The sequence below is a fragment of the Bombina bombina genome, chromosome 3, assembly GCF_027579735.1.
Source record: "Bombina bombina isolate aBomBom1 chromosome 3, aBomBom1.pri, whole genome shotgun sequence".
Taxonomy (NCBI): Eukaryota; Metazoa; Chordata; class Amphibia; order Anura; family Bombinatoridae; genus Bombina; species Bombina bombina.
Genome location: NC_069501.1, coordinates 1,240,040,892 through 1,240,051,921, shown reverse-complemented (window position 1 = coordinate 1,240,051,921; position 11,030 = coordinate 1,240,040,892). Strand labels below are relative to the sequence as shown.

At 36.6% G+C, this 11,030-nt stretch overlaps 1 long non-coding RNA gene across 1 annotated transcript in view; it reads left to right on the top strand.

Annotated features, from left to right (window-relative positions):
* LOC128652153 (uncharacterized) overlaps positions 1-10,810 on the top strand; it is a 14,757-nt gene extending 3,947 nt beyond the window's left edge. The window contains exons 2-3 of the long non-coding RNA XR_008401283.1: positions 8,414-8,467; positions 10,752-10,810. This is a non-coding gene — a long non-coding RNA (uncharacterized LOC128652153). The remainder of the gene's footprint in view (positions 1-8,413; positions 8,468-10,751) is intronic.
* The last annotated feature ends 220 nt before the right edge of the window (positions 10,811-11,030 follow it).

Here is an 11,030-nt window from a genome sequence, read left to right as displayed (position 1 = left end):
GTTCTGAGAATTAGAAAATGCTCAACTTCCAGAGCTAAATTAGGGTTTTAATAATAATAATAATAATTGTTAATAGTTACCTATTTTACAGCTTTACAAAACACTGAGGATTTAACTAAATGATCTCTCTTTAAACCTTTTATTGTCTGTAGCCGATTCATCGAGCAGCTAGTTTGTGCCAATATTTTATAATCAGCCCAAGAGAATGTGATACACTTTCTTTGTTCACTGCCTGATGTTCTGGTCTGCAGAGTACAGGCCGATAGATCACAAGCTTGTTGTGTGATTTTCCTGTAAGTATACAGCCGATAGTGATCATATTAAAGGGACAGTCTACAATAGAATTTTTATTCTTTTAAAAGATAGATAATCCCTTTATTATCCATTCCCCAGTTTTGCATAACCAGCAGTTATATTAATATACTTTTTACCTCTGTGATTACCTTGTATCTAAGCTTCTTCGGACAGCCCCCTGATCACATGACTTTTTCTTTATTATCTATTGACTTGCATTTAGTACTTTGTTGTGCTAACTCTTAAATAACGTCTCAGACGTAAACACAATGATATCTATATGGCCCACCTTTGGGATTAGCTTGTATCTAAGCCTCTGCAGACTGTCCCCTTATTTCAGTTATTTTGATAGACTTGCATTTTAGCCAATCAATGCTGACTCATAAATAACTCAACGGGAGTGAGCACAATGTTATCTATATGGCACACATGAACTGTCTAGCTGTAAAAACTGTCAAAATGCCCTGAGATAAGAGGCAGCCTTTAAGGGCTTAGAAATTAGCATATGAGCCTATATAAATCTTTCAACAAAGAATACCAAGTAAAAAAGCAAATTTGATAATAAAAGTAAATTGAAATGTTGTTTAAAATTGCATGCCCTATCTGATTCATGAAAGTTTAGTTTGACTAGACGGTCCCTTTAATTTAAGATGGCATTGTCTATTTTCTTAAAGTATTGCATTTTAATGAAAAAAAAAATAGTTTTCACTATGTGTTTCCCCTATGCAAAGGGATTATACACATAGTCAAAGCTGCACTTGTGTACCACTCTAAATAAAGATATGGAAACTTAGCCAATCAAAAACAAGCCTACACATGTATACTTTAATCACCATCACTAACCTTATCTGCCATGGCTGGGGTATGAATTTGACTATGTTTGACCCTTTCAGGTGTTAAACACATAGTAGAATGTTTTTTTGTTTTTTTTTAAATCTATAGGTTAATTTTTTTGTAATAATTTGTATTATGGAAGAAAATCTCCTCTGCCAATAAAGTGTAAATACTTATTTTAATCTAATTAACAATGATATCGTGTGCAACATGCCCTGGAAGAGAATAGTACATTTCTGCAGCCTTCTGCCTTATCAGCAGTAATAGTTGTTTGAATAAATATAATTTGTGCAGATACATGAATATCACAGAGATGCTTCTAAATGAAATTAGAAACCAGTGCTGTGTTTTACAAATTCATCTTTTATATCTCTTTAAAGGGACATTAAACACTAAATCAATGCTAGACAGAATGCATTGAAATAAACAAATAGTCTGAGAATAACAAGTAGATGTATTTTTTAAAGTTTCATTAGCTGTTTACATATTGACAAAATACGTGTAACATTTTAGTGTCTATAAAACAATGGGAGAAGCCATGTTGTAACTTAGGTTACCTTCTCTGCTGTGACCAATTAGATACAGTTATAAATAGGTCACTAGAGTGTGCAGCCAATAGCTGTGTGGAATATAAGTGTTCTGCACTTCTATTTACAACAGGAACTGAAAAACTCACAATTTTAGAATGGAATTACAGGAAAAGGGGACAAAATAAATAATGAAAATATATTGCAGAGGTTATATATATATATAATTTATCAATTGATATTACCATCTCAAAGTGTTTAATGTCCCCTTTAACTTTCCCAAATAAACATTGTGATGGGTTTGGTAAATCTTTAAGTGAAGAAAACTGTTAATGCTTTCTATTTTCAGTTGATTCAAGTTCATTTCCTTAACAAAAGAATCATTCATAAATTGGATATGAAGGCTGGTATTAAAGAGTTATTTTTACCAGCTGTGTTATTACCATTCAAAGCATTTTTTTAGAGTCTTCATTCAATTTGTCTTCGTCTTCCTGTCACTGGCTGCAGATAGGATGGTAGGCGAGTGAATGTTCTACGTAAGAAAAATACAGACAGACGCAACATCAACATAAATTAACAACAAACAGACGCACAATCATCTGTCTACTGTTACTAATCCAGATTCCTTTGATTAAAATAGTTACAGTTTATACTGTGAATTTTTGTTTTGGAAACAGTAATAAGCTGATGGTATTACAGTTAGTTATATTTTAACAGATGTAAAGCTCCTTTTGTCTTGTCAGACTTGGGGATATTTGTTCTTTCCAACCAATAGAGATGTGGTAGTTTTCAGCCAGTGAGCTTTAATACTGCGATATCAGCGCATTGAGTGCATACAATGTAGTAGTTTTGTGGGTGTGTGCCTGAAATGGACTTCAAATGAAGGAAATAAATAGTTTTAATGAATACGTTTAAGTTTTATACATTTTGTGGAGCTCCCAAACATTCTGAAGTTTTTTTTTCTGATTTAAAGGACCACTCTATGCAGTAGAATTGTATAATTAATAAGTGCATAATAAAAAGACAATCACTTAACAACTAATATGAATTTCAAATAAGCAAACAAATTTACTTTTTCTTCCATTTTCTGGCTCCCTGTATCATGTGACAGATGTCAGCCAATCACAGACTAGTATACGTATACCCTGTGAGCTTGTGCACATGCTCAGTAGGAGCGTGTTACCCAGAAAGTGTGCATGTAAAAAAAACTGTGAAAAATTTGGAAGTAAATTGGAAAGTGTCTTAAAAACTGCTGCTCTGTCAGAATCATAAAAGTTTATTTTGACTTGAGTGTCCCTTTAATTGTTTTTTCCTCTTTCAGTGCTTGGCATCTTGTTTTCCTTATGAGAATCCTGAGAGGGTTCAAACTGCATCCAGGAATACTCAAAATGCTTCCAGATGGGTCCACTCTCAACTTGTCTATGTACCCCAGTATTAGGGCTGCCACCTCAGCCATATTTTCCTGGACACTTATGAGTTACACATGCTGCAGGGTGTGCAGGGAGGAACATGTATTGTGTTTCTGGACAGCACTATTCATGTTCCTCCCTGCACACCCTGCAGCATGTGTAACTTATAAGTGTTCTAGGGACTGGTGGCAACCCTACCCAGGATGTCCAGATAGAAGGTTCTTGGTTTTAAAAGTAAATGGTTGGAGTTATGATTATTGTTTAAACCATGTAAAATCAGGAACTAAACCTGACAGCACTATACATATTTATAGGTCCGAGAAACAAAAAATGAGTTATAGACATGTAGTATTAAAGGGCCATTATAGAGCAAAACGTACATGCTCTAATTTGTTCAGAACATGTAAGCACTAACAACCCTGCAATTCTATTTGTATAACCCAAAGGGTTAAAGTACTGCTCAGGAGTCGCAGAGAACTGCTGGTAAAAAACGGACAAGGCTGGTGAGCCAATCAGCAGTAGTAGTCGAGACACTTAGTAGCATGATTGTCATGCTGATTGTCTGACCGTCCGTATCTGCTCAGGACCAGCAGTTCTCTGGTACTTTAAAGGGTTAGTAAAGTCCAAACTAAACTTTCATGATTTAGATAGGGCATGTAATTTTAAACAACTTTCTAATTTACTTTTATCATCACATTTTCTTTATTCTCTTGGTATTCTTGGTTGAAAGCTAAACTTAGGTAGGCTCATATGCTAATTTCTAAGGCAGCCCTTGAAGGCCACCTCTTATCTGAATGCATTTGACAGTTTTTCACAGCTATGGGGCGTTAGTTCATGTGTTTCCTATAAATAACATTGTGCTCATGCACGTGTAGTTATTTAAGAGTCCGCCTCAAATGCAAGTCTGTCAAAAGAACTGAAATTAGGGGGTAGACTGCAGAGGCTTAAATCCAAGGTAATTACAGAGGTAAAAAGTGTATTAACCCCTTAACGACCGAGGACGTGCAGGGTACGTCCTCAAAAAAAAGGCAGTTAATGCCTGAGAACGTACCCTGCACGTCCTCGGTGTGGAAAGCAGCTGGAAGCGATCCTGCTCGCTTCCAGCTGCTTTCCGGTTATTGCAGTGATGCCTCAATATGGAGGCATCCTGCAATAACAATGTATGGCCATCCGATGCAGAGAGAGCCACTCTGTGGCCCTCTCTGCACCGGAGATCCGGTGGCTTCCTTCGTTGGTGGGTGGGAGCAGTACCGGGAGGCGGGTGGCGGCCATCGATGGCCCTGGAGATGTGCAGGGGGGCGGGATCGTGGGCGGGGATGTCCGGGGGCGCGCGGGAGCGCGCACGGGCGCGCGCGCGTGCACGATAGGGAGGGGGCGGGCGCGTGCACGGGGAGGGAGCGGGTGGGAACGCTGCACTACAGAAAATATTATTGGTAATAGGATAGGTAATCAAGTTTATACCGCTGAAATTTTTTTAAAAAAAAAAGCTAAATCAGGGGGTGTTGGGTTAGTATGTGGGAGGGAAGCTACACTACAGAAAAAAAACTGTGAAAAAAACCCCCAGAAAACATTTTTTCTGCAAACTGGGTACTGGCAGATAGCTGCCAGTACCCAAGATGGCCCCCAAAAAGTCAGAGGGGGACGTTTAGAGAGGTGTTTGGGGGGTATCAGGGAGGTTGGGGGATAAGGGGGATACTACACAGCAGCATATGTAAATATGCTATACAATTTAAAAAAAACAACAACAAAGATTCCCTTTATTTTTGTACTGGCAGACTTTCTGCCAGTACTTAAGATGGCGGGGACAATTGTGGGGTGGGGGAGGGAAGGGAGCTGTTTGGGAGGGATCAGGGGGTGTGATGTGTCAGATGGAAGGCTGATCTCTACACTAAAGCTAAAATTAACCCTGCAAGCTCCCTACAAGCTACCTAATTAACCCCTTCACTGCTAGCCATAATACACGTGTGATGCGCAGCGGCATTTAGCGGCCTTCTAATTACCAAAAAGCAATGCCAAAGACATATATGTCTGCTATTTCTGAACAAAGGGGATCCCAGAGAAGCATTTACAGCCATTTGTGCCATAATTGCACAAGCTGCTTGTAAATGATTTCAGTGAGAAACCTAAAATTGTGAAAAATATTACGTTTTTTTTAATTTGATCGCATCTGGCGGTGAAATGGTGGCATGAAATATACCAAAATGGGCCTAGATCAATACTTTTGGTTGTCTACTACACTAAATTAAAGCTAAAATTAACCCTAGAAGCTCCCTACATGCTCCCTAATTAACCCCTTCACTGCTGGGCATAATACACGTGTGGTGCGCAGTGGCATTTAGCGCCCTTCTAATTACCAAAAAGCAACAACAAAAGCCATACATGTCTGCTATTTCTGAACAAAGGGGATCCAAGAGAAGAATTTACAACCATTTATGCCATAATTGCACAAGTTGTTTGTAAATAATTTCAGTGAGAAACCTAAAGTTTGTGAACAAAATTGTGAAAAAGTGAACATTTTTTTTTATTTGATTGCATTTGGCGGTGAAATGGTGGCATGAAATATACCAAAATGGGCCTAGATCAATACTTTGGGGTGTCTTCTAAAAAAAAATATATACATGTCAAGGGATATTCAGGGATTCCTGAAAGATATCAGTGTTCCAATGTAACTAGCGCTAATTTTTAAAAAAAGGGGTTTGGAAATAGCAAACTGCTACTTGTATTTATGGCCCTATAACTTGCAAAAAAAGCAAAGAACATGTTAACATTGGGTATTTCTAAACTCAGGACAAAATTTAGAAACTATTTAGCATGGGTGTTTTTTGGTGGTTGTAGATGTGTAACAGATTTTGGGGGTCAAAGTTAGAAAAAGTGTGTTTTTTTCCATTTTTTTCTCATATTATATAATTTTTTTTATAGTTAATTATAAGATATGATGAAAATAATGGTATCTTTAGAAAGTCCACTTAATGGCGAGAAAAACGGTATATAATATGTGTGGGTACAGTAAATGAGTAAGAGGAGAATTACAGCTAAACACAAACACTGCAGAAATGTAAAAATAGCCTTGGTCCCAAACGGACAGAAAATGGAAAAGTGCTGCGGTCATTAAGGGGTTAAAGGGACAGTCTAGTCCAAAAAAAACTTTCATGATTCAGATAGGGCATGTAATTTTAAACAATTTTCCAATTTACTTTTATCACCAATTTTTCTTTGTTCTTTTGGTATTCTTAGTTGAAAGCTTAACCTAGGAGGTTCATATGCTAATTTCTTAGACCTTGAAGGCTGCCTCTTAAGAATGCATTTGAACAGTTTTTCACCACTAGAGGGTGTTAGCTCATGTTTTTCATATAGATAACACTGTGCTCATGCACGTGAAGTTACCTGGGAGCCATCACTGATTGGCTAAACTGCAAGTCTATCAAAAGAACTGAAATAAAGGGGCAGTCTGCAGAGGCTTAGATACAAGATAATCACAGAGGTAAAAAATATATAAATATAACTGTGTTGGTTATGCAAAACTAGGGAATGGGTAAAAAATGGTATTATCTATCTTTTAAAACAATAACAATTCTGGTGTAGACTGTCCCTTTAATATAACTGTGTTGGTTATGAAAAACTGGGGAATGGGTAATAAAGGGATTATTTATCTTTTTAAGCAATAACATATTTGGTGTTTACTATCCCTTTAACTATGTGTCTATACATGCAGGATTGGTAGTGCTAAAAGTACATGCTCTAATGAATTAGTGTGTGTAGTATTTGCACTATAAAGAGCCTTTAACCTCTTGGCTGCCAAAGGGTCATTAAATGTATTTCTTAGCAGTTGTGTCCTTATATGTGTCCTATATGTATCTCAACTTGCATTTACTTTGGCTGTACACTACCTCAGGATACATTTGTTTTGCTCTTTTCTACCTTAAATATTTTGAATGCATTCACCTCCCTGGCTCAGAAATCCGCTCAATAAATCAAAGTGTATCAGTTTGAAAGATTAATTTGTACATATTACACAACTCCAGAGTTCAGACTGGACTGACTTAAAAGAAATGCTGATAAACCTGTGAAATATGCTTGTAGGAGTATTCTTATCCTGCAGATAGTACCCATGATAGCACAACTCATTGTGCCCAGAACTTTCCAAATAATTAAATTAGAACAATAGTTTTATGATGTTTGAAACCTCTGTTAATGGTTCACTAGAATGAGCAAAACATGTTGAATACATTGAAAATGAGACTAATACCATACGTACTGTGTGACACCAATACCATAGTATCTATATCAATAAATGCCCCCAATCCTATCTTAAAGGGACACTCAACTCAAAATAAACTTTTATGATTTATAAAGAGCAGCAGTTTTAAGACAGATAAATTGTCAAAACTGAGTAGGAATCGGAAACGACGATCAGATGTTTCCACCAATCATCAACAACTTCCTTCTTTGAAGCTGTAATGCTTGCAGCTCCAAAATGTGACTTTTCCTATGTGTTTCACCTTTTGATGTGGAGCAATCCAAAAATGACATACTTTAAAGAATTAGGGCGTGTACATTTTTTAAACCTTTAACCAAATATTTTATGGGCGATCTAATACTGAGCTTATTGTAATAATTGTAATAATGTCAAACAGATTATGTAAAAATACTTAGTTGGTTTATGAAATAATATATATGTCATTGGTCCCTGAGGTGTAACTTTAAGGTGTGCAATTTCACTTCAGGGATTAGTATTAGATACAGGTTTTCACACGGATATGAGTGTGCTCAGTGACAGAGAACATTGTTATGTATAATCCCTGAGAGCTTCTGTAATTAAGGGGATAAAGAAGGTGATATGTTCATCAGTCACAGTTGTGCAATGTTATGCTTATTGCTTAATTTCTGTCTGTTTCTAAGCTACTCCAAACAGCCCCATGATCACATGCATGCTGTTCGTATTTGCTGTTCACATCAGGGGAAGCTTGTTCATGTGAGCCATATTATAGATAACATTGTGCTGACGCCAGTGGATTCTAACAATACAGCACTTATTGCCTTAAATGCAAGTCAATAGATAAAGTCATGTGATCAGGGGGCAGTCAGAAGATGCTTAGAAACAAGGTAATCAGAGGTAAAAAGTGTATTAATATAACTGTGTTTTCTGTGCAAAACTGGGGAATGGGTAATAAAGGAATTATCTATCTTTTAAAACAATAAAAAAAATTGAGTTTACTGTCCCTTTAACGTTCCTTGGTCAATTAAAGGGAAATGAAACCCAAAATGTTTCTTTTGTGATTCAGACAGAACATACACTTTGATACAACTTTCCAATTTACTTCTATTATTTAATGTACTTTATTCTCTTAGTATCCTTGTTGGAGGAGGAGTAACGCACAACTTGGAGCTAGCTGAACACATCAGGTGAGCCAATGAAACAAGGCATATATGTAGCCTCCAACCAGCAGCTAGCTTTAAAGGGACACTGAACCCAAATTTTGTCTTTTGTAATTCAGATAGAGCATGCAATTTTAAGCAACTTTCTAATTTACTCCTATTATCAATTTTTCTTCGTTCTCTTGCTATCATTATTTGAAAAAGAAGGCATCTAAGCTTTTTTTTGGTTTCAGTACTCTTGACAGCACTTTTTTATTGGTGGATGAATTTATCCACCAATCAGCAAGGACAACCCAGGTTGGTCACCAAAAATAGGCCGGCATCTAAACTTACATTCTTGCATTTCAAATAAAGATACCAAGAAAATGAAGAAAATTTGATAATAGGAGTAAATTAGAAAGTTGCTTAAAATTTAATGCTCAATCTGAATCACGAAAGAATTTTTCTGGGTACAGTGTCCCTTTAAGTAGTGCATTGCTGCTCCTAAAGGCTACCTAGGTATGCATTTCAACAAACGATAGCAAGTAAACAAAGCCAATTAGATAAAAGAAGTACATTGGAAAGCTGTTTAAAATTGCATGCTCTATCAGAATAATTAAATACATTTTTTTGTGTTTAACTTCCCTTTAAGGTGATTTCAGCGTCATCAATAAAATAGCAGCTGCTTTTATGTGATGTAGCAAGGAGGATTCTGTATAGCAATGCCTCATATGTTGCCGCTCTACAAATAAATGATCATAATAATAATAATAATAATACTGTGATGACGTAATTCATCTTGTAAAATGCTTTTATATAATTATAATAAAAGTTTATGTGACATAGTATTTGTTTTCTGATATTTTGCATTAGTTAAAGGAACATGAAAGTCAAAAGTAAAGTTTCATGATTGAAAAAACAACAAACAAAAAACCAACAACTTTGCAGTTGGCAAAATAGCGCTCTTGTGCAAAGCTGAATTCCTCCAGCGAAATTCTGCCCGCCAAAGGCGAGCTACGGCAGACAGGGGCGCATATGTACACCACTGTCCGCCAATGCTTCTTAAATCAAGCCCCATGTGTAAGATTTCTACAACTATTAATGAAAACACAGTTGCTATATAGTGATCAAAACATGTGCACGCTCCTGAGGATACCTCAGTATGCTCTCATGGAAAGGAACTATGTTTTTACTGAGTGAACAAAATACATTTTATAATAGAAGTAAGTTGATTTTTTTTTTTTATTGTATCTTCTATCTGAATCCTTAAACTTTAGTTTTTTCCTCCTTGTTCCTTTTGGAAAAAAAAACAAAAAACTACCCACTGCACTTAGAGTGGAAACCCCCACTGTTAGCAGAACTGGCTGCCACGTATTCCCTACATATACGTATGTATTTGCATTCCATTGGTTGTGCGTTTATTAATGTCTCAGAAGGTTCCAATCTAGCACAAGTATGAATAATCTCCTGCTAGTATCAAGCAATCACTGTGTAGCACAAACCAGCTCCAGGGATCACAAATCTGCTGGATTCACTGTGTCTCTTTGTTATAGAGGCAAGTCTGTAGTGAGCTTTTATTAGTTATGAGAATTAGAAAAGCCAATATTTTCTAGGCTAAATTATATAAGAAAGGGGCACATAACTAAACATTTTATATTAAAAGTTTCAATAAAAAATTACCTACACTACAACAAGTTAAATATCATCAAACTACTTTAGAAGTCATGTGCACATCATCAGACATCATCAGGCTTGTGAAGTCATCAGCTAAGGTAAATAATACTGGGTGATGACTTCAGAATGATACGCAGGTTACTTTACTGATTACATCACAAGCATGAACAGCCAGTGCATGACTCTAGAGTCATCTCATTTAAATATTTCGGCCTGTGGGCATACTTCAGGATGGCTTATAATGACTAGTCTGGAGTCATTGATTACTTCAGAATAACTCTGGGAAGATCATTCTTTTTGACAAGGGTGGGCGACAAAATCTGGGTGTATAAGAATTCTCACACTCAGAAGATCTTGTGCACTTCAGTTCAGCGTGCACATTACAGAGCAGATGTACATTTTTGCTTAAGATACACTCATAATCCTGAGGACACCTTAGTATGGAGAGGAGCTGTGTTTCAACAAACTCTACCAAGAGAAAGAAGTAAAACTATTATTTTTTTTTTAATCTTATACGCTGAGTCATGAAAATGTAATGTTGACTTTATACTCCTTTAAGTGACATAACTGTGGAGTAAGTTCCTATGGAACTGTCAGTGCTTTACATGCCGTGCTGAAAAGTGTACATATTTAACATATCTGCTTTCTTTGTCTACAGGTTTAATTGACATTAACGTTTCACATCTGCCCATCCGTGTCAGACCTGATGACATGGAGACACAAAAGCCAATGGAAAAACTACTGGAAAATCTTAATTCTGTACTACAGTCAATAAACAAAACGCTGAACAGCGTGCCCTGTCCGCCAGACCTGAATCAGAACCAGACGGACATACATAAAGATGACAATGCTTATATATTTATTGTGTTTGTAATGTTTTTATTCGCTGTGACTGTGGGGAGTTTAGTACTTGGCTATACAAGATCTAAGAAAGTGG